The sequence below is a fragment of the Podarcis gaigeae genome, assembly GCF_964106915.1.
Source record: "Podarcis gaigeae genome assembly, chromosome: 11".
Lineage (NCBI taxonomy): Eukaryota > Metazoa > Chordata > Lepidosauria > Squamata > Lacertidae > Podarcis > Podarcis gaigeae.
The window spans coordinates 40,972,282-40,997,523 of record NC_139687.1 but is presented as its reverse complement, the minus strand read 5'-3'; the positions used below and the strand labels follow the sequence as shown (position 1 = coordinate 40,997,523).

The window sequence follows — 25,242 nt, the reverse complement described above, 5'->3', positions numbered from 1 at the left end:
ACCCTTGGCCTGGAGAGTCAGGGAATCTGTGCTAACCATGGTTTGCTCAGTGTAACCCTTAACTATGGTTAGTGGACACCCCAATTTGTAAACTCATTTTGACCCACCTTGTTTCACATCTTGGCTTACAACCAGCCATAGAAGAAGAAAATAAATACCAATGGTTATATGTTCTGCTTGTCTGCAGTCAGTCCTACAATCAAAGCCAGACACTGGGGCGCTGTGGTTTTTGTTTCAAAGAAATTTAGGAAAGTAAAAGATCTACAAGGGTTATCAAAGTCCTCTCATTGCCAATGAATCCTAGTTCTTTTAGTACATTTACTCATGATTTATTCACAACAGTTTTAAATTAGCTGAGCTTCTCCCTTGGGGAAGTTAGTCCACAGACTTATATTTCTTGTTAATATATAATCTTAAAGATGGTAACAAATAGGCCTTTAATATACATGTAGTGATTCATATTGAAGAAGCTTTTCTTTTTTTGCCTAACTCATTAGACAAATTTTACTGCCATCCCACCAGTTCCAACTCACCCTGAAATAGAGTTTAAAAGCAAGCAAAGAAAATATTTTACCAAGCTGTCTGGTTTCGGATCAGCTCTGAGAGTTTTGCTGCTTGGTCAGCACAGCTAACATATCAACAGTGCAATCCTAAGGCTGCTTACTCAGAAGTAAGTCCCAGGTTGCTCAGTGGGGCTTCTTCCTTAGTAAATGTTCTTCAGATAGCAGCTTAGGGATGCAGACTGCTGGGAGTTAGTCCTACTGATCACTGCAAAATTTACCCGTATTTTTCGCTCTATAACACGCACCCGGCCATAACACGCACGTAGTTTTTAGAGGAGGAAAATTCATAGGCATGCCACCCGTAGGCATTCCCTCCATAACACGCACAGACATTTCCCCTTACTTTTTAGGAGGAAAAAAGTGAGTGTTATGGTGCAAAAAATACAGTACTTCTATATCGGGGAGGGGAACTTGTGGCATCCCAGATGTTGCCGGACTCCAGTGCCCATCATCCCTAATCACTGCTTATGCTGGCCAGGGCTGATGGGAATTGCAGTCCCATTATTTGTAGGGCCACAGGATTTATGTAAGCAAGCATAAGATTTGGCTGGACGCTTTCTTCCTTATTGAATAGGATAACATGTTTTGAAAACATTGTGAGTAAAGAAAGATTCATCTTAAAGCATTCCAAAGTTTTCTGACCTTGGAACTCTCTGGATCAATTCACATTTCTAGATAAAGAAAATATGAAAAAAGGCTTTCCTTTTTTTTTAAAAAAAATACCCAATTCTTGGTTTTGAAGAAAGCAATTTTTGGAGTTCAACAGTTTGGTGCCTACTTGATTGAATTTGCACTTTTTAAACATACTGGAATGAAAAGTTTGTTGATATGATTTGTTGAAATCAAAGACCTGCAATCGATATATTTTTTTATACAGTATGTATGATCTGAATGATTTTATAAACTGAAAAAGAACAGATAATGAAATGAAAAAGACAATACGTATGGATGCCCTCTGGAGACCAACAATAAGGTGGCTATAATCCACACATGATAACGCTGAACCAACAACATAATGTGACTGTAATTGGGCCAAAAATGTCTGTTCGAGGTGAGAAAGTACAATAATTGTCTTACATGGGTTAAAGACAGTTGTTTAAAATGAGTTAAAAATGGCTATCAGCTTGGATTGTAAAGGCTGATCTTCTTGAATGCAAGGAGACAGGAGTGGATATAGATGCTTCTGCCCTGATGATATTTCATGTCTGTTTTAGACCTGCCAAATCCATAGTCTATCTCTTGGTCTTTTCTGCAGTGATGTGGTTTAGACAGAGGATGGAGCTGGAGAAGATGGACTATGAAATGTACGGTCATTAATGTTTAATAGAAACTGGCTGCCTAATACACCATTTGCACTCAAGTTTGAATTATTTATGCGGAGAAACCAACATCAAAGGTATCGTTTCTCCCTGTGTCCCTCCCCCCACCTTGCAAAACTGATATTCTTTGTCAGATACCTAACAGAAGCATTTTCCTTAAAAATCATTGCAGGCTTGCCAGAGGACAAAAATTATAAAAAGGAAGCAATGGGTTTTCTATCTTTCTTTCTTTTAAAAAAATGCATTGAAAATTTAAGTACTTCAGTTTCACCCAGTTGCCATTCTCACTAAAATGGGTATATGCCACAACTACTGTGTGATATGCTGAATCCATTTATAGATTATAATAACCTAGAATATATACTATGTGGATTGTTACACACCTTCCCCAATATTCCAGGGGTTTCAAGTGTTTTTCCAGGGTTCAGTTTCTGTAGAATGAAGGTCCACAGAGACAGAACATAAGGTTTTATGTGCATCCTATACCTCAGCATAGGATGGAGGGGCTCATTAACACCCCAAAAGATCTTGCTCTTTAGTTAGTCATAGTTTTAGATTCAGAATAAGATCAAGACATGTTTCTGGGTCCGCCCACTTTCAGCCCAACTCACACACACACAACAATTCTCTAGTCCAGCCCACTTTGACTTATTGTTCTCCATCATTCAATTAACTGTAGCTATAGCAAACTAGCTCATTATTTTAGATGCTGATGGGGTCACACAAGTGGCCAGCTATGGTCTTTTGAAGAAACTTGCCTGTTCAGTCCAGCAACCTCTAATATTTTAACCCTCACAGGATACAGAATCCCCAGAACTCAGGATATCATTCAGACCAGAGCTTTCCAAACTTTTCATGTTGGTGACACAAATTTTAGACATGCATCATTTCACAACACAGTAATTCAGTTTTACTAGCAAACTGGAGGTTAAAGTAACCCCTTTCCAGCCCCATGAGGAGCACAAGGAGCATTTGTGTGACACACCAACACACTGCAGCTGACACACACTAACATGTCACAACACACAGTATGGAAAGCTCTGATCTAGACTGATCCCCCCTCCAAACTTATAACAGTAGATACATCATAGAAATCCCCATTTGGCTAGCCATATTTGGGTTAGTGATGTGCTTTTCCTGGTGACTAAAGTCCTAAAACGACTTATAGTTCTGCACCGATTGTTCCTAAAGCTATTTACTGTGGGTGGGCGTGTAAAAATCAGGGGCCGCCTTTGCTTTCTTGCACACCAGCAGATTGTTAGGCCACCGGCCATCATTGGGAAAACAGCAAGCTTTAAGGGCCATGATTCGGAAGCAAGATAATGCAAAGCACACATCTCTTCAGGTTATGGCAGGAGTGCTGCTGATGTCATTGCAGTGCCCACCCTTACTTGGGATGGATTTAGACCTGGCCTATCCCAGTTGTTTTCTCCTCCCTTTCCTCTCAATGACTGTTAACCTACACCATGTGTACCCAAGATGGTGCCAGTCAAATGCTGTTAGACTACAAAACCCATCATCCATGGCCATTGCACATACTAATGGGAGCTGTCGTCCAACAACACCTTGAGGGCCTCAGGTTCCCTATCCTTGCAGTAGTAGAAACTGAAAAGGAAGGTGTTAGGAAAGAGCCATTGTTGGCTGCCTGTGACGTCTGTGCTAGTGGAGAGATGCAAGCATTGATCATATTGAAGAAGACAAGGTTTCCTGCCTCAGGGCATTCAGATTCATGCAGAAATTAAATAGAGGGAAGAAGTACAGTTGGTCATGTGGAGAAGCTGACTAATATCCTTTCTATACACTCGCAAGTTGCAACTGCCACTGAATAATGAATTGATTGTTAAATCCTTAATGAGATTTATTAAATGAATGTGAGTCAAATATTCCCAACCTCCAAAGCTTTTATTGCTCTCCTTTTAATCTAAAGCAGTCTGACCGGGAGTGAGCATGTGACAATCTAAATCATAAACTGTTGTTGTTTTCCAATTACAGGGCATGTTAGCACGATGGAGTCTTATAAAGGGCACCTTAAAGACCAGGGACAAAACACAGCTTTTGGTGATATCACCAAAAACATTGAAGGAGGTTTAGACGTTGACTCCTTGGCACCATAATCCTATCGCTGTCACAAATCTTTCTGTGGGAACGTAAATAAGGCTTTAGCTTCTTGGCCAGGATACAGAAAACTCCAGAGCTATTTCTTCATTGCTCAGGGAGGTTGCAGAACTGTTTCTTAAATTGTTACCTGCACCCCAAATCACATAGTAAAGTGAAGGAAGTTTCACGTTAGTAGGGTAGTGGCAAGGCGGGAGCTTTAATTAAAAGTAGTATTGCTGGTCATGCACAAGCCCTTATATGCCTTTCCAGGTCCCAGTCCTTGTTTCAAATCTTTGTAACATTCATGGTATTTTCAAACATCTCTCAGCAATTATGAGGACTAGAAACTACTTTAGAGGGTAGGGGGAATTTTTTTTTTTTTTTTATTCCTAAAAATGACTTGAGAGATTGCATATCCAAGAGAGAGGGGCGCAGGCTGCATGTTTTGGTGTAGTGTCATCATGTTTTGCAACATCAATATGGGAGAGCCTCTGTTCAGAATATTTCCATTAAAGGGGATAAGAATTAATGTGGGGCAAAGCAGAATTCATTAATAGCAACTCCTTCATGCAACTGAGGAACGCACAGCAGGGCCTTTGTGGAGGATTAAAAACAACAACTGGAAACATATTGAGAAAGGCAATCCAGAGATACTTCATATTGCTCAGCTCTCAAAAAATAAACCATGCTCAGTGCCATTAATAGTCTCAGGTGCAGAGGCTACAAGAATATCCCTGAACTGATGCTTGGCAGAATCCCAGGAATTAGCTGCCTTGGCTGACCTAGGCGTTGCCTTCAGTTGTAATTCTCTGAAGCACTTCAGGTCACTCCAGGTTGGATTTAAAGGTAGCACCATTCAGTTCTTCAGCAAGAACTAACCATGGTTCCAAAATGTTTCCAGGCTTCTGGTGAAATCTGCAGCCCCGCAGATAATGGCCTCACAATGTCTTGAAGGACTGGGGGAGTTTACCAAGATTTTTGTGCCAGCTTAAGTATTTCAGACAGGGGATTGAGTTTATCCGAGCCTGCTACAAAGGCAGCTTTCATTCCAGGTGAAGCTGAATTTGATGAATGAAAGCTTCTATAAATGATAGTTTGTAGCATTCTAAAATATTCTGAACAAGCTTAAAAGGGCATGGTCCAATGGTGCATGAAGCAGCTCGCTTGCAGAAGTTAATCAGGTCTGGATCGAGTCTGTGCTAGGATGGGAGACTGCCCAGAAGCCCTACGTGAAATACCCACCCTGTAGAGGCCTGCCTGGCACCTACTCTAATATCCTTTTAGAATTTAGACACATCATTGAGCATAAGTAAGAAATCCCATTTTTTATATGTTGTGTGGATTTGGCTACAATAAAGCTCTCAAGCTGGCTTTATCCTTATCCACCCCCCAAAAAAAACCCACACACTCAAAAATAAAATTTTAGAGTCAATGCAAAGTTAGCATTTTCTTTTCCTCTCTTTCTTCCACACCTGCTCAGGTTTAGCAAGGGTGTTCTGTTGTGTAGACTGCCCACTGGATCAAAGGTGCTTCATGAACACTGGATACTGTTTTATACCAAGTCAGATTGCTGGTCTATCTAGCTCAGTATTATGTATATAGAATCATAGGATTGTAGAGTTGGAACATAAATTAGCTCTCCTGTGTTTCAGTCTGAGGTCTTTTTTAGCTTAACAGGAGATGTCAGGAATCGAACCTGGGATGTTCAGCATGCCTTAGCATAGGAGTCAGCAACCTTTTTCAGCCGTGGGCCGGTCCACCGTCCCTCAAACCATGTGGTGGGCTGGACTATTTTTGGGGGGTGGGGTGGGAAATGAACTAATTCCTATGCCCCACAAATGACCCAGAGATGCTTTTTAAATAAAAGCACATATTCCACTCATGTAAAAACACGCTGATTCCTGGACCGTCCGTGGGCCGGATTGAGAAGGCGATTGGTCCGGATCTGGCCCCCGGGCCTTAGGTTGCCTGCCCCTGCTTAGCATGTGCTCTACCACTGAGCTATAGCAGAGGGAGGATCTATCAAGCACCCAGTGGGTATTCATCATACAATTGTTATGGGGGTTGTTGTATAATACAAGTAGTGCATTAAATACTTCAAACTCCTGGTAATCCTTCCTATGGCAAACACAAAATGGCATTTAAGCATAATATTCATTGCATAATCAAATCTACTATCACAAGGAGATTTCGTTAATACTAAGAAATTCAGGAAAATCCTTGCGATTTGCATTGCCAAGGCAGAAATGGAAAACATTCGGGATTACATATTTCTTCGAGTCAAAAGTGCAGTAATACCAGGGTTAAACAGAGTTCAAAATACTTTTGAATACTGTGAAATAGTTCTCTGTAGCTACCCAGTCATATATGTTGCTTACTAAAAGCTACAATCCTTAAGCACACTTAATCGAAAACTGCATTGGAACAGGTGGACAAATAAACCACTTAGAGGTTTTCCTTGTAAACTGTAAATTGCTTGGCGACTTTGCTACAGTCAAGCAGTATATAAATTCTGTTAACAATATTCTGACCTCTAAGGAGGCAGCTTGCTATGTTCACAGTATCATAGAATCATAGAATTGTAGAGTTGGAAGGGACCCGATCCAACCCCCTGCTATGCAGAAATAGCTATTTGACTTATTCCTGGAAATTGCTGGATAGTTTGTTACTGCTATGGAACTTGTATGATCTGTCCCTATAGGTTGGCTTTACTCTTGATGTGGGATTATGGTTTGTCTTTATCTGAAGTTGCAATAAAACCAGAATCTCCTTAGGCCGTAAAAGCAGGAGATAGATCCAAGATTTTTTTTTAAAGGAATTAATTTATAAGTTAATTCTCCTTTCTCTCTATTCATACAGCAGCATGGCGGGTCCCCTGAGGTCATTCCTGGGTTGCAGCAGGTGCAGTTTTGACAAAGAAGTGCTTGAGTCTTTTGTGTGTGGCAATAGATTGGTGCAGTTCCATGAGAATCCTCTCCCACCTGAGATCTGGAATATTTTGCATAGGCTCTTGGGGTCTGCTAAGGGCAGCTCATTAACTGCACGTCTCTTCACCGAAATGGCGTACAAGGCCTTTCTTCTGCCATAGAACAGAACTCAATGGAAGTCTGCAGGAACACTTAATGAATTGACTTGTTAATCACCAGGCTTTATTGGGGAAGTAACCTGGTGCCTTTATTACTCAGCAAATCTATTCCCAGCCACACACTTATCTTCTCATGGAGCCAATGTAATTTATGTTAATAAAAGGTTTTCTTTGTTTAAACTAACTCTTATATATGCCTATTAGACTAGGAAGGGTTATGGGGAGAGGAGAAACCCTGGGTGGAAGATTATCGGTTTTTTGCCAGCCATAGAATCACACAGCTGGAGGGAGGGCTTGCAAGCCCTCTAGTCCTGCCCAACCCCCTGCTTGATGCAGGAAATCCAGAGTCTGGGCATCGCAAGAAGAGACAGCTGTCCAGCCATAATTCTGGGCCATGCAATATCAGCTGGCAACAGTTAATGCCTCCCAACAGAACCAGCTGTTCTGTGGAAGAATAATGCATCTTGGACCCTTGATAGGAACCTAAGAAGCTGCCTTACACCAAGTCAGACCAATTTTCCATCTAGCTCAGTGTTGTCTACACTGATTGGCAGAAGCTCTTTCAGATGGGGGACATTCCCAATCCAGAGATTGAAACTGGGACCTTCTGGAAGGAGCAAACACACTTGGTCCATGCTCTATTTCCCAAATCAAGCAAGAACCAATGCCATTCTTACTGCCAATGTGCCATTGTCTATTCCAAGAGTAGTACTGCTAACTCCTCAAAACTACCCAATAAATGTGCAAGATACAGTGGTACCTCGGGTTAAGTACTTAATTCGTTCCGGAGGTCTGTACTTAACCTGAAACTGTTCTTAACCTGAAGCCCCACTTTAGCTAATGGGGCCTCCTGCTGCTGCCGTGCTGCCGGAGCACGATTTCTGTTCTCATCCTGAAGCAAAGTTCTTAATCCGAGGTACTATTTCTGGGTTAGCGGAGTCTGTAACCCGAAGCATATGTAACCTGAAGCATATGTAACCCAAGGTACCACTGTATGTGCAAATTTGTGCATGGTTGCACTCAAAGATCTAGTAACTACCACCCTATTGAATTTTTTACCTGAATGTCCTTTAAAAAACAACAACAATGGAGTAATTGCTAGTATGAATGCAAACTCAAGTCTCTGTCATTGACAAGGCCAAAGGGGGCAGACAGGGAGGAAAGAGAAGTGAGTCAGTCCAACCTATTTCATCTTCATGGAAGAGCCTGATGCATCAGACCAATGTCCCATCTAGTCCTGCATTCTGTCTCCCACCAGCCACCCAGATGCCCGTGGAATCACTCAAGGGGGACCTGAGCACAAGAACCCTCTCCTCTCTTGTGGTATTCAGAAGCAGGACTGCCTCTAAATGTGAAGAAAGAGCATGGCCATCATGATTAGTAGCCATGGATAGCTTTATCCTCCATGAATTTGTCCAGTCCTCTTTTAAAGCCATCCATCTTCCTCACCCCAGTTCAGCATCTCAGCCTCTGCCTCCTCCTCTTGAGAAAGGGAGTGGTGTAGGTTCCATGCCCTCCAGGGCCTCTCCATTCCTCAAAGGGAGGGCCCTACATACAGACAACGTACTGGGGGTCTAGAAGTGCACAGCTCCACAGGCAGCATTACAGAAGCAGGTTTGCTCCCACAGGATGAAGGGAGTTGCCAAAATACTAAAGGTGATTCATTAAAATGTAATGTAAATCATCATCATCGTCATCACCATCATCATCCCCTTCCCCTCCAAAGTCATAGTTCTTGAATTTCAGGTGGGTAGCGATGGCATACACAGACAGCTTCGACTGATTCATTGCGTTTAAAAATTTAATTCATAGTTGCTGAGGTGCTTCACCTTGATGTAAAGCAAAACAAGGTCCTGAAGACTTTCACATTAATGTATTAATAGATAACAGGTTCCATCTACAGTAAAGACTGGCACAGATTCAAGCGCACTCAAGCATCAGATTGTGATGCTTTCACTGGCTGACCTGTTCTGACAGCTCCTACCTAAGGCTGCCTCAGAGAGCTAGGAAGGCTTTAATCACCTCTCTGATTTTATTTCACCCGTCATATATATATGGTTCGCTCTACCTTTCCTTCATTGAAATGGCACACTCCGCCTCCCCCTTTCTAACACAAATGCAACCCTGATGAAAGCCCCGTCCCCTCGCCTGACCTTCACATATTTAGCAGAAAGGTCTACAGGGAAATTCTAACAGCATATAGTTCTGGTTGGCTGACCTCGAAAACGGATATTATGGAGCTGGAAAAGGTTCCAAAAAGGGCAACCAAAATGGTCCAGAGGTTGGGTTGCAGCAACTCCCCTCTGAGGGAAGGTTGCAATAATTGGAGCATTTCAGTTTAGGTGAATAACGACATGATGGAGTCATATAAAACTATGCAGTGTGTGTGGAGAGAGGCAGGTTTTTCTCCGTTTCTCAAAATACAACAAAGCTGAATGTTGGAAGATTCAGGACAGACAAAAGTAAGTACTTCTTCACAAGCACTTCACAAGAATTAGGGAATTCGCTACAATGGAACCTCGGTTTTCGAACGTAATCCATTCTGGAAGACCGTTCGACTTCCAAAATGTTAAAAAAAAAGTGGAGCAATGGGCACTCAGCAAAATCCACTGAGAAAGCATGTTCTCCATCATGGAGAGCACGTGTTGCAGTGGGGTCTAACAGGACACCCCCTCTTGGTTGATGGGTGGGATTGCTTAAATGTCCAGGATTGTGATTGGCTATTCTGAGTTGTTGGGCAAATTATGATGTTGCCAATTTGTGGGATGGCTTGAGGGTTTATATACTTGGCATGCAGCATTTAACGTTCCCTTTTGCTGCATGCATCGGATCACGCACCCACCCTCCCTAAGTTAGGGCTTGTGTGTCTGACCTTGCTATGCCTGTCATGGGGTCGTCTGCCTTTGGGGCAGGGGCCTGGTAGGAATTTTGTCCATTTGGCTGATTGGCTGGTGCCATTTGGTTTTTGCCTACTGCGTAGCAAATCGTCACAACTTGTAAGGTTGCAGTTAGGTATTGGTTAAAACTGGTTGGTGGAGGGGTAAGGATTGGCTGTGCCTGCCCCTCCAATGCTGCTGCTGCAAGGGAATTCTGTTAAAGGAATCCAGCGGCTTGCCATGCTTTTGTCTGGGTCCCTGGTAAGGGGCTTGGGCTGCGCAAGATCCTGGGAGCATGCGGGAAGAGGTGAGGGTCTGGCACCCAGCTCCATCCTCTCCCCAAATGTTTTCCCTTACTGACTTTCACAGGGTTGTGGAAGTCACTTCTATCCCTGGTTGAGACAGATAGTCATAACAAATGCCTAAGCAACCACTCACATTATGTATTTTAATAAAGTTGTGGCCAAAATTATGCCAAAAACCTTAAACAAAAATTCTGTGTGAATTGTGATTTATTTAGGGGGTGGCTTGGGGACCTCGACACGCAAAAAAGAAAAACAAGCAGCGGAAGCCATTTGGCTTCCGAGGCGTGTTCAGAAATGGAAGCAATTACTTCCAGGTTTTTGGTGTCAGCTTCCGAAACGTTCAGCTTCCGAGATGCTTGAAAATAGAGGTTCCACTGTAAGCTCAGAATGCAACGATGGTTACTTCTGGGGTAGAGAACATAACAGGGATAATCACATGGTGATTGATGATAGCAGACATAAGTCTCAGCTATCGAGTTCACTCTGGAAAACAAGTGAACAGGGGATTAACCTCTGGTGCTCTGAGAAAGCAGTTTTCTGCCTTAAGAGAGCTCTGATGGGGTTAAGCAACTTGAGACCTGAGGAATCAGCAGCTCGGTCAAAAGCCACATTAAGAGCCCTATGCGGGCTCTATATGGGCCTGGGATCTGCAAAAGCCTCCCTTTCTTAATTATTTCTGGGACGGTTATGATTTACAACTGAGAAAGATTTCTCCATCTGCCAGAAATTTCCATTCAGTGTGAGAGCTGCTTTTCAAGAAGAAGGGAAGGGAAGTCAATTGTTAAAGGGTTGGAGGCAGAACAAAAAGCCAGTTTTATGGTTTGAGACAAAGAAAGTTTTAAACAAACAAGGGAGTTTTGTGTTTTCTTTTCTGTTTCTTTCTCTGTTTTTTTTTTACTAGTTTCTCTTATCTTATTGTAATATATATATATATATATATATATATATATATATATATATATATTACATATATATATTACATATATATACATATATATATAAGCTTTAATAAAATATTATGGGGAGAATGTAGTGATGGCCACCAGACAAATGAATCCAGGGCCAGACTTCCAATGGCTACTAGCCACTTTGAGAATAGGATGCCGGATGCTGGGCTAGATGACCCTTTGACTTGATCCAGTAGGGCTCTTATGTTCTTATTCAGCTGAACATGGTTAAAATCCTCATGTGGACTGGAACCTTGACTGCACAAGATTCCAGTCAAGGGGAGGATTCAAACTTCGTTCAGCTGAGTGTGACCTGGCCTCTTACCCTGCCAAATAAAATTAGAAAGCTCCCTTTGCCAGCCTTTAAAACAATTTGTACCAATAATTATTGGGACTGTCTGGAAAAGAAAGAGCATTTTAGGAAGAATTGACATTTTTATCAAGGATATCCTTCCCCATAGAGACAATTTATCTAAATATCCTTTAATTTCTTTCCAATTCTTATACAAATTGGTGTTTTTATTTGTAATCCAGATCCTGTTCTAGGTCTTCAGACATCTGTATATATAACTCTCATCTCAAAACATTCACAGCCTTTACACTCCCGGCTTACAGCAGAAATAAAAAGTGGATTGGAATGAATGCAGAGATCATATCATAATAAAGCCAATGCCAAAGCGTCAGAGTGTTTATGGTGATTTAATAAAAGTTCACTTGAGTCTGTTAGGTAATGAGATCACTGGAATTTGATCAGGGTCATATGCTGCTGCATCAGGCGAAAGACAGATGGTGCCCTCTCTCACCTAATTCCACTTCTGGAAACCAACCAAACTGCCAGTTGAATCTGATTTCAACACTGGTGACAGGACAGCAGGCTAGTTTACGGAGTGTAAAGCCGTCTCTGTGACACATGCAGTTCTTACGTCATTCCTCACCCCTCACCCCAGCATCCATTTAGGGCTGGCCCTGAACGTCATATTAAAACTCACAACACAACCCGGATCATTTCCATCGGAACATTTCCATTGTTCTTACAGATTGTTGATTTGCGCACAGAATAAAAATGTGTCAAGAAGAAAATCGTGTTAAGGTTACAAAGCATATCGTTATTCAATGTTTGTTAGTAGAGCATTAACCTCTTAAAGCGACACATTTGCAGCCTGATTGCTGAATGAATTACTCGTGTGAATATGTGTTTAGAAAAGATAATCAAACCTTATTGCAAAAGAGACCCACAAATTACAATGAAGTGCTATTTTAGTTAAGAAGTACTCAATCTGCCTTTTACTTTCTGAACTCATGGTGGTGCTAGATTCCAAGTCATGCCTTGAATGATTAAATGGAAAAGTTTCCACCTGAACATCCTTCACCTCTGGCTTCTTTCCTGGGGCTGATGGGAGTTGGAGTCCCAACAACATCTGGAAGGTCATAGGTTTCCCCCATCCTCGAATTAAGCAGTCATTGCTCTCCCTTCCCTCTCCCCACCCAACATAAAAACATACTGACAGCCCACAGTGCGAAGCTTCAGATCGGCTCCAGAGATACAGCCGCTAGAGCCACATGTTATATAAACCTAAAAATGTCAAACAAAGATCAACAGAGCAGTTTTGTATCTCAAGCAGAGCTTCAGGCCTGCTTTTTAAAAAATGGCCAGCCTTTTCCTGCTTGCAAGTAAAGGTTTTAAATATTTATGTCTCTCCTTCCTGTGCTTTTGATCCTTTGTTGCTGATTAGGTGGAATCATAACAGCTTCAGAATAAGGAATAAAGTGCAAGTGGAAAATATACCATTAATGTGGGCTCTGCATCAAGGAACAAAACACTTGCTAATGTTCTGCTGCAGAAAATATAGTGGAGGGAAATGATGAAAGGTGTTCATTTTGAGTTTATTGTAATTAGTACAGTCTGTGAAATTTATCTCCAGGTATAGAAATAGACCTGAAGAGACTCACCATCTGAAAACCTAGAGAGCTGTTGCCTATTACTGTAGACATGGTCTGATTCAGTATGATGCAACTTGATATGCTTCTTCCTAACTGGAGCATAAGGTGATGGGTTCGAGCCCCACGTTGGGCAAAATATTCTTGCATGGCAGGGGGTTGGACTAGATGATCCATGTTGTCCCTTCCAACTCTGTGATTCTATGTTTCCTAATTGTTCTGCAATAGTATCTTTAAAAAACAACAACTGTTGGGATGAAGTACAAACATCAACTAACATAATGTTAAAATGCCTTGACTTCCTTTTCCTTTTTAAGGTATTTGCAAAAACGTAGACAAAACCATTTCGCTCTCAACATGCAAAATAATAAATACAAAGTTTTGATAGACATCTCAGCTTACAGGGGATAGCTAACTTTCTAATCTGTGTACCAGCCAATACCTATTTTTCTCTGAGGCAGTAGTACACATTTGAATATCAGGTGCTGCGAACATCAGCCACCACAGTGTTCTCAGATTGGCAAGCCAGGTCTATGATAAAACATATTTATCTACTTACTATAGCAGACCCTCCAAGTGTCCCTATTTTCCAGGGACAACACTGATTTAGAGAAGCCCTCCTGCTTTCTGATTTAATCCCGGAATGTCCCGCTTTTCCTTAGGATGTCCCTATTTTCATTGGAGAAATGCTGGAGGGTATGAAGTTATCTGACCCCTGTATAGGGAAGTTTTTTAACGTTAGATGTTTTATTATGTTTTTATATATGTTGGAAGCTGCCCAGAGTGGCTGGGGCAACCCAGTAAGATGTGCGGGGTATAAATAGTAAAATCATGGAATGGGATGTTCCTATTTTCATCGGAGAAATGTCGGAGGGTATGCTATAGGGTGATGTACAACTAGGTCCATCTGACTTCAAAAACAAGAGTCATAATCCATGAAAAAATTATTCTCTGTAAACCCGATTGAAAGAAACTTGTTATGTAAATACTGTGCCTAATTCCAACAGAACGTATCCAGGAAATAGTGCCTTGAAAGCTAAGAGCTTTGGACATCTTTAGCATCAACTGGAGAGAAGATTCATATCCTATTTCTCTCTCTACCCACAAGCAGACTCCTGTTCATGGCCAGTGCTTTACACATTAGCAGGCCTTGCTCCAAGTAAAGGGGCCTAGCTAACAGGAAGGGCTGATTGTCCACTTCTTCCATGGTGCTTCCTCATTATCTCAGTAGTGCTCCAAAATCTGTGAATGGCTGAAGATGCCTTGACAGTTTCTCAGTTTGTCATTGCATTCTCACCACAATGACAGGTGAGACACATCCTCGGAATGTGAAAAATCTGAGGTTGCTCTCTACATTGAAGAACGGTAAGCAAAATCTGTAGCCTTAATTTCCTTAGTAGACTGAAGGGTCTTCTAGTGTTTCCCTAAAACAGGCCGGTATTAGATTGGAATGCACAGAGAGGCCTCCGAAGACCTCAACACTGTCTCCAAGTACTCCATGGAGGTCTCCTTCTATACTTTATAGAAGACAGGTTTTGATACAGGCCTCATTGTATTTGGGGAAGGACCGTTGCTTTGACGTAGTGCATCTCTTTTGCACACAGAAGAAGATCCCAGGTTAAGTCCCCAGCATCTGTGGGTGGGCAGGGAACACCCCCTGTCTGAAAGCCTGGAGTGCCACTGCCAGGAAGGGTATACAGTCCTGAGCCAGGCATCCCAACTGTCTAACTTGGTATAAGGTAGTTCCTGTTTTCCTTCACATTTTGCCAGGGTTCATGCAGCTGCTACACCATCAGTGTCAGGAAGAAAGACAGAAACAAGAAAATGGCTCCAGAAAAGTAGTATCTTTCTTCCCACATGCACACACCTTTTCATTCTTGGCATCTTCCAAAAGAAGCATAATTAGGTGCTAATTTGTCACACATTGAAGCTGAAAGAAAACAATCATTTATGTAAATGGACTTGAGCAGGATGCTGAATTTCACACAGTTTAACTGGTGTCTTGGGATGTTGCTTAGCGGCTCCTGTTGAAAACAACCCACAGGGAGAAGGGGCCTGTTACCTGTCACCAAAAAGAGAGGCAAAAGGGGGTGTGGATTTGCATAAAATTATCCACACAGATTCTTTTAGAAGCAATAACTTTAACTTAAAACAGAAAGGTATTCCAGCAGAATACAATACATTTCCCTTGGGAGGTGGTGGACTCTCCTTCCTTGGAGGTACTTAAGCAGAGGTTGGATAGCCATCTGTTGTGACTGCTTTAGCTGAGGCTCCTGCACTGCAGGGGGCTGGACTAGATTACCCTTGGGGTCCCTTCCAACTCTACAATTCTATGATTCTAGTGGGGAACAAGACTTTGACCAGGTAAGCTGTGTACCTGCCTGCTCAGTTTGAATGTGCTAACTATGTATGGGTGACTTCCATGCCCATGCTCCCCCTCCTTATGTCTTTTAATCTTTAAACCATATTTGGACTGCATAGCCCAAATATAAGACACAGGGACACAAGAAGCTGTCTTATACAGTGGTACCTCGGGTTAAGGACTTAATTCGCTCTGGAGGTCCGTTCTTAACCTGAAACTGTTCTTAACCTGAAGCATCACTTTAGCTAATGGGGCCTCCTGCTGCTGGACCACGATTTCTGTTCTCATCCTGAAGCATAGTTCTTAACATGAGGTACTATTTCTGGGTTAGCAGAGTCTGTAACCTGAAGCATCTGTAACCTGAAGCGTCTGTAACCCGAGGCACCACTGTACTGAGTAAGACTCCTGATCCATCTAGATCAGTATTGTTTACACTGATTGGCAGTGGCTCTCCATGGTTTCAGACAGGGTTCTCTCCCAGCCCTACCTGGAGATGCCAGGGATTGAACCAGCAGCCCTTTGCATGCAAAGCAGATGCTCTACCACCGAGCTATGACCCTTCACACGACTGTCTTCTTCTGTAAAGTAGGACACATGGCCATCCTAGTAGGCAGGCGGGTACATGACGCCAGCCTCAAACCACCTTTTCTGGGCCTTGGGCCCACCTTCCTTCCCCTTGGCTGCTATGCTCTGGAAGAAGTTGCTTTGATTCCCTTGAGCTAAGAAAGCAAACTTTAGTCAGGGCTGTTGTAAACCTTCCCCTGTGGCTCAGGGCTTCTTCTGTGGGGGGTTCCGAAGTTTACTTAGATCAATTTAAATTGCACTCATTGTGGGCATTCCAAGACGCCAATGAGGCAAAAATTTGCAAAATTCTACTTCAAGCTCAAATCTCTGTTTCCACACAGAAGCGTACCGTGACATCTTCCTGCCTATGAGTCAATGTCTACAGCAGCATGGAAAAGCTCACAAATAGTCATCCGATTCTTCTTACATTGCTAGAACCACAAGCTACATGAACAGCAGCACTAACAGCCTCATGACTTGGCAGAGAAGAGAACTAGCATTTAATGCTCAAAATAATTAGAAGGTACCGTATTTTTCGCTCTATAGGACGGACTTTTTCCCCTCCAAAAATTAAGGGGAAATGTGTGTGCGTCCTATGGAGTGAAAGCAGCCTCCTTGGCTTCAGCGATAGCAAGGCGAAGCCTCCGAAGCGCAGAGGGAGCGCTCCCTCCGCGCTCCGAAGGCTTCGTGTTGCTTTCGCTGAAGCCTGGAGAGCGAGAGGGGTCAGTGTGCACTGACCCCTCTCGCTCTCCAGGCTTCAGGGATAGCCGCCTGAAGTCTTTGGAGCGCAGTGGGAACTCGCGCTGTGCTCTGAAGTTTTCGGGTTCCTTTTGCTGAAACTGGGAGAGCAAGAGTCTCCTGGCTTCAGCAGAGAGGGAGAGCTGCGCAGCACCCCTTCAGCAAAGCGGGAGGAGAAATGGAATGGGCTCCGTTTCTCCTGCCACTTCGCTGAAGGGGCGCTGAGCAGAGGGGGGGGGATTTTGTTTTTTCTTGTTCTCCCCCTCTAAAACAAGGTGCGTCCTATGGTCGGGTGCATCCTATAGAGCGAAAAATACGGGTATGTGGATGGGGACACTGTCAAGCTCCGGTTCCTATACATCTTTTAAATTAGTTTCAGGAGCACTATGTTAGCACTGGCAAATGGGGTCAGAGAATTGTTTCCTCTTGGAAACAACCCAATCATTTGCTTATTTCGTTTGTTGCATGTATATCCTAGATAGATAGATAAAATAGCATTTTACAATCTAAAATATCAACTAAAATATTTCAACGCATAATCTCCTTCACATTACTTACAATCTCTAGATGTACCGTGTTATGGCCTTGAAGATAAGGATGGTTATAGAGTTTACTGGATTTTTAATAGTCATGCAGCATTCCATGAAGTCTTTTATATGAAAGAACTGAAATCAGGAATCTAGCAACCTGTAATGTTCTATAAGAGTCAATGTCCTGGAGTAGATAAGCTAGATGTAATTCAGGTGGTTTAGCAGCAATTTCCAGAATGATTGAACTCAGGATCCTTGATCGGGGAACAATGTATAAGGGGCAATTAAACAAGATATGATAAAGGGATTCTATTGATTTGTTGTCACATGCGCATAAAACAGAGGTTTTACCGTTAGAAAATCTATTGCTCAGCACATTTGAGGGGAACACATTAAATCTGCCTCTAAAAAATGCGAATCTATGTGACGCAGCCGATAAAGTAGACAGATATCGAGGTATCTGGGACATAGATATAATGCCCTGATTTATCAGGGAACATGTACCTCTACCTGTAGTAAGATTTTGTTGCAAATCTACCTCCTCCAATCTTTGTTTGACGACCTTTTCAGCTGTAATTAGATCTAAATTAAGTATATCGGAAGGAGAGATTCCATAAGACAACAGTTTGGAGTGGATTTTTGTTGCCCATGGGCTGGTGAATTCATCTCTCCAAAGGCACTGAATAAGATGGTAGTTTGGCAATTTATGCCAAAGGGACAGCCAATAATTAAAGGCATGTCTCCACATCAGAATCTCTAGGGAGGGGGTCTTAAGTTCTAAGCGAATGGCAGAGTTGCTTACACAGGAGGGTAGTTTCAAAAGGCGTCTTAGAAAAAGATTTTGCAATGTCACCAGAGGCAAGAGGTTTACAAAGGCGCCCCATAAAGGGACCGCATAGGCCATAGTTGCAACCACTTTTTGCATGTATATCCTATCTTTCTTCCAAGTTGCTCAGAGGAGCACTTCAGCCCAACAGCAACCATGCAAGGTAGATTTAAATAGAGTGAATGTGCCTTGTAATTGCAAGCTTCATGGCTCAGCAGGGATTTGAACCTGAGCTTACTGTTTGTAGGCCTAGTGTGATTTACCTCATGCAAATCATTCAGCTACAGCTGCCATGATTGCTGTATAAAGAACCAAGCTTTCTACAGGAGCAGAAGTTGCATTGTGAAGAAGAAAGAGGACATCTAGCGATCAGAGAGGAAATTGCAGCCATGTATTTCTAGAGGCCTCAAACTGCATTGGAATAGGACTATTTCTGATGCTTCTGTATCATCAGCCAGTGATACAGTAGATTAGGAGGGACAAAGCACTTCCACTTACTAACTTACTAGTTCATTTATTTAGATCCCACCTATCTCCCACAACCAGGACTCAAGGTGGCTCACAAAAATTAAAACAAACACTGATAGAACACAGAGAGCTGAAAACGTATAAAAGATAATATTTAGAATCATAGGAGTTGGAAGGAACCTTGAAGAACATCTACTCCAAACCCCCTGAAATGCAGGAATATGCTGCTGTCCCATATGGGGATCAAACCTGCAACCTTGGTGTTAAGCTTTGTAGTTAAAAAGTAGTTGAACTACAATGGAGCTGCTTCTGTGCATCACTAATGGTTAAACTGCCCCTTTTATTATGCCCAACCAAAATGTCACAGAACAGTGTGCAAGCTATTTGATCAGACTGAACATTAAGCAAGGGGGAGGGGTGGTGGAAAAAGGTGGTTTGCTATCAGGACTATAATTTCATCATTAGTAAAAAACACCAAACCAACATTTTTGCTGTATAGTCTTAGAAGGGACATGGGTGGCGCTGTGGGTTTATGGGTTAGGGTTGGAAGGTCAGCAGTTTGAATCCCCACGACAGGATGAGCTCCCATTGCTCGGTCCCTGCTCCTGCCAACCTAGCAGTTTGAAAGCACGTCAAAGTGCAAGTAGATAAATAGGTAAACGGGAAGGTAAACGGTGTTTCCGTGCGCTGCTCTGGTTTGCCAGAAGCGGCTTAGTCATGCTGGCCACATGACCCGGAAGCTGTACGCTGGCTCCCTCAGCCAGTAAAGCGAGATGAGCGCCGCAACCCCAGAGTCGGCCACGACTGGACCTGATGGTCAGGGGTCCCTTTACCTTTACCTTAGAGGGATCATAGCTACAGGGGAACAGCTATAGGAGTTGCCATAAAGTGTCCCTGCCCTTCAGAATTTACCACTATGCTACTGTATGCCCATTCTCAAATTATGTGTGTCTGTGGAAGGGCGAAGGCTTAATGAAATCTACAAAGAAAACCAAATTTAGAAACTTATTTGAGACTGTGTGGAAGGCAGATGTGGGTTTTTTTGTTTTTATGTTTTGTCCTTGCAACTCTCACTAGGCCATACCCTTCATGAGGCTTGCTTTGCATCCTCTGGGAGGTGTTTTGCCTGGCTTGAGTGTATCCTTGAAATCTGGTAATTACTCTTGCTAACCTCAATGGAAGGCAGAGAGAGGGGCTATGCAGAAACCAGCCTACTGCACAAAAGTAACATTCACATTGATTGTTCCGTCCACTTTTGCACCTGGGCCTGCTCAACATGGTCATGCGCCCCCTGGAAGATTGCCCAAGTATGGTCTTCAAGCTCAAAAAGGTTCCATACTCTTTGCTTTACACAAACATGCACACAAGATCAAATTCAACACATAATTCTGGGATGCATAAGGAATTTGTAAGATGGGCAAGATATATCCCAAACCTCCACAAAACTCAATCGTTCTCCAGATTTCATTATATCATCCTGAGATCTACGGATGAAGGGTGCTATACAAATGCAATTAATTAATTAATTAATAATACATGCCCAATCACACTTTGGTTATAGAGCTCTTTTAAAGAACAATGCACTTTACACTCTACATAATAGCTGTCAAGTGTCCCTTATTTGAAGGGACAGTCCCTTATTCCAGCGCCATGTCCCGCTGCTGTCCCTTATTGATGGATATCCCTTAAATGTCCCTTAAATGATGTCCCTTAAATTTCAAAGGAAGCAGCTCCTCTCCCTCCCTCCTTCCCTGCCGGCCAGGGAGGAGGGAGGCTCCAACTGTGTTGCTTGGCTGTGTTGCTCATCCAATAAGAAGTCTAAGAATGACTGGGGGGTGGAGCTTGCATGCCTTATGTGTGGCTAGTTAATGCAAGCTGAGGGGTTTTTTGAATGCCGGACGCCATTTTGTTGCACGTGCTACTGCAAACTTTGCAGTACAAAGCCAGGCCGGGGAGCCATCTTAAGTTGAGGCTGCATAGGCCTTGTGGTGCATGTGATTCAGATTTTATTCAGTTGAACCTCTGGTTACAAAGTTGGTTGGACAGTGTTCTCGAAGCTACTAGCATGAGTTTGACCAGACTGCAAGAGGACAGGAAGATTGGAGTGCCTGGAACAGGTGAGGCTGCAGGTCCCTTATTTTGGCTACTGGTCCCTTATTTTCAAGGCTGCTGGTCCCTTATTTTCAAATCTGTAAGTTGACAGGTACATCTACTAATGGCTTGGACACAAGAGTATGAAGGACACAGGCAGCCATCTTTTTATTTTTCTAGAAGAGACTCCTTACATCTCATTAATGTCACCAGGCCAGCCTATGGAAAAGAAGGCCAAATGCAGTCTAGGCAGTCTCCATTGGGACTTAAACAAGGCAGAGCAATAATGATGTGCTGGTAGACCAGAGCACCTAAACTTTCATTAAAAACCAGGACAATTTGACAGACTACCAAGACAGAAAGGGCCTATAAATAAGCACAGTAGTTTTTACCACAAGGAATGTGAGTTTGGCACTGTGAATATTAAAACCAAAGACTCTTCAAAGAGAATGAAGTTACTAACTATAGCTTAATTTGATACATGTAATTAGGGATCAGCTTATCCAGCACTACAAATTTCAGTCTTTTTGGATCTCTGGCTATTCAAATAGCATAATGTTACATCGTTCAGATAAATAGCAATCATGCAGATGGTTTTCAAAAAATCCTGCCTGCACAAAAGGACTTCAAGCTCTTCCAATAATAGCACATAAAGGAATCTAAAAAAGCAACCCTTTCCTACCCAGCCTCCTGCAAGGCAGAAGACTGTTTCAAAGGAGAAAGCACCACAAAATGAGATTCAAGCTACAGTTATACAGTTCACTTGGTTAAACGGAACCAAACATACAATTCAAGGGCTGACCTTTGTGCATGTCTAAGAGTCACCTTTTGGCTATTCTTGCCCAACAGCTTCCGCCTGTTAACTGATGGAAATTGATTCAAATCATCAAGGTAGCAGAAAATGTTGTCCAGCAGAGAGATGTGTTCAATTCAAACGACTTACCCCAAAATGTATTGTTTGTAATGGTACTTACCTATAAAAAGAAACAAAAATAAAATATGTTAGTGGTAAGCAAAACAGTCTTCAGGATACAGTACTAACACTGCACATTAGATGAATATGTAATATTTACATTCAGAGCTTTCAATGTATTATAAACTATTCAAATACGCATTTAGCCATGAAGGATAACCAGGTGCTCAGTTCTATGCTCAGTTTGTCCCAGTCTGCACACCACTGCCGTGCAAACCATAGCTCATGGCTGCTTACACTTTGCTCCTCCTGTTACAAGACAGGGAGCAATAAACCACAATCTCAGAATTGCATCTGAACCTGGGATTGTGGTTTTTTTATTTCACTCAAATAAACCATGATTTGGCAAGGTAAGAATTTGGAGGCTGATGGTTAGGGGAGGGGGTAGCCTTGTGGAAATATATGAATCCCTGTCTCACAGCAGCTGTTGTTCTTCAACGGGAGAGAGTGGGCTGAGCTTTGGCCAGGAGCCACCTCCCATCAGACAGTAGCTGGAGGTGGCTGTCCGATTTCTGTTTCCTAACTCAAGTATGGTCCATGTAATCAGAAAAGGGTAAACAGAATAGCATGAAATGGAATGTGGAGCAGCACTGTTGAGATGGACATAAATAGAAATTTCTCTGTCCCGTCCTAGAGTCTCGCAGCATTTCAAGTAATTATGCAAACAAAACAGTTGGGCCTTGCACAGAAAACTTCAAATTGAAGTACGGCTTCAGAAGGACCACCTCCTTTGTCCTGGAAGGGAAGAAGAGGCTAACCATTTGAAGCTGGAAAAGTTCGTGAAAGGGCAGTCAAGGGGATGAAAGAAACTTATTTGGCTTTTTAGGGACTTCTTGAGTTAGAGAAGAGGGGAGCAAGGAAGAAGCAAGACAGAGGTGTATAAGATTATGCATGGTAGGGAGGAAGTGGATAGAGAAAGGTCTTTCTCTTGCACTAATAAAATAGAACTATTGAACATCCAAAGAAGCTGAATGTTGGCAGATTCAGGACAGAAAACAGGACTTCTTCCCATAGGCATCTGGCTGCCCAGTCGACAGATGCGGGACTAGATAGGCCATTGCTGGACTAGATAGGCCATTGCTGGACTAGATGCTGGACTAGATAGGCTATTGCTGGACTAGATGCTGGACTAGATAGGCCATTGCTGGACTAGATGCTGGACTAGATAGGCCATTGCTGGACTAGATGCTGGACTAGATAGGCCATTGCTGGATTAGATAGGCCATTGCTGGACTAGATGCTGGACTAGATAGGCCATTGCTGGACTAGATGCTGGACTAGATAGGCCATTGCTGGACTAGATAGGCCATTGCTGGACTAGATGCTGGACTAGATAGGCCATTGCTGGACTAGATGCTGGACTAGATAGGCCATTGCTGGACTAGATAGGCCATTGTTGGACTAGATGCTGGACTAGATAGGCCATTGCTGGACTAGATAGGCCATTGCTGGACTAGATGCTGGACTAGATAGGCCATTGCTGGACTAGATAGGCCATTGTTGGACTAGATGCTGGACTAGATAGGCCATTGCTGGACTAGATAGGCCATTGCTGGACTAGATGCTGGACTAGATAGGCCATTGCTGGACTAGATGCTGGACTAGATAGGCCATTGCTGGACTAGATGCTGGACTAGATAGGCCATTGCTGGACTAGATGCTGGACTAGATAGGCCATTGCTGGACTAGATGCTGGACTAGATAGGCTATTGCTGGACTAGATGCTGGACTAGATAGGCCATTGCTGGACTAGATAGGCCATTGCTGCATTAGATGCTGGACTAGATAGGCCATTGCTGGACTAGATGCTGGATGCTGGACTAGATAGGCCATTGGTCTGATCCAGCAGCTCTTCTTACGCTCTTAACCAGTATCTTCTTTTAAACCCACGTTGGGTGGGAGATCTGTAGAAAGGATCTACTGGGAGGGTTGTTGTTTAAATAGTAATAGCAAATGCACAGTCTTAATTTGAACTTTTTCACCCACATCATTTCCTCCTGTTTAAACCTCTCCTGAAGTTGCTTAACTATATTGAGAGAAAATTTGCTCCATGGGAAAAATGGCAGTATCTGGGGAGTGGGGAGGAAATGATGTGCATGGAAAGGGTTAAGACCCCCTGGCGCGCCCCTCCCCATACACCCCCCACCCATGCCATGGATTTGATCTGAATTGCTCAGCCCACATTGCTATTAAAATAATCATTTTTGGAAGACCTCAAGAAATCCTGTTAATGGATCTTCTGTGTCATGCCTAGTTCACAACAAATAAGGTCTCTTTGGTAGGAGTAACCCCGTAGACTGAGAAGCAGTAGATGCTGTCAGCAAGGAAGAACCCGTGACTCATTTTGAAACATGGTAGTTTTGTTTCTGGGTTCTATAAAATCCCACAAAGTATAATGGTTGGAGAAGGGAGGCGTGTTGTGACTAAAGGATAGCAACACTCAAGTTACATTTGAGTCAGATGAGAAATCTGAGTCAAAATACAGAACACAAACTGAAATTTCCCTGATGCAAATGGGTTCACATACAAATACGGAAGGTGATGATGATGACGATGATGGTGCAGCAATCTTATATATGATTCCTTCGGAGAAGTGAACTACTAAACCTAGTGATTCCAATAGGACTTCTCTTTCTCCCTCCCTCCCTCCCTCCCTCCCTTTTTCTTTCTTTCTGGCGGAGAAATGCACTGAAAAGTGTGTGCTAGAAGCTTTGACTGCAGTGTCATCTAATCTCTGCATAAACAAATCAGGGTAAATGCTCAGTTAACAGGTTGTCTGGAAGTGACCTTACAATGAAGATGTAAACCTTTTCACATTCACAAACCCAGCCAGATGGGGGGGTATAAATAAATAATAATAATAATAATTATTATTATTATTATTATTATTATTATTATTCCATCAGACGCCCAGGTGAAGAGAAAAGCCTTGGCCTGGTGTTGTTGTGGAAGAGCCAGCCAATGACGTGCAGAGAGCTGCATTCATGTTATATGTGACTGGAGATATCTTCCTTCATCAGCTGGAGATGTGGAATGATAGTTGCACAATCTTAATTGGAAAAGTTAAACATGTAATGACTAAGCCAACAGGGATGAGAGCAGATCATTATTGCAAATGCAGGCTGTTGCTCAATGCAACTGATTTACGCTGCATCCTACTCTGACGCAAGTGCCTAATGCCTATTGGGGGAAATGACTTGCAGGTACGTTTAAGTCGTTTCACACCATTTTCAATATTGTGTTTTAATACTAATGATGTTTCTAATTGTTGTAACTCGCCCTGGGACCTTAGGGCAGGCATGTCCAAAGTCCGGCCCAGGGGCCTGCCCATATAGTGCACACACACACAACACACACACACACACACACACCCCAGCCATCAACACTGGGAGTTTAGGGTAGCAGCCTTCATTATTGAGCAGTCCTTACTCTTAAAAAGCATCTCTTCTCCCCAGGCTGCATCCCTCACTGCCGCTAAGTGTGCATATGTATATACAAATCTGCAAGTTGTTGGAGATTGTTTTATGCCTACCTATCTATAGCATTGTTTTATGTCTGTC

At 42.8% G+C, this 25,242-nt stretch overlaps 1 protein-coding gene across 6 annotated transcripts in view; it reads right to left on the bottom strand.

Moving 5' to 3' along the window:
* PDE4D (phosphodiesterase 4D) overlaps positions 1 to 25,242 on the bottom strand; it is a 611,966-nt gene that overhangs the window by 301,401 nt on the left and 285,323 nt on the right. The window lies entirely within an intron of this gene.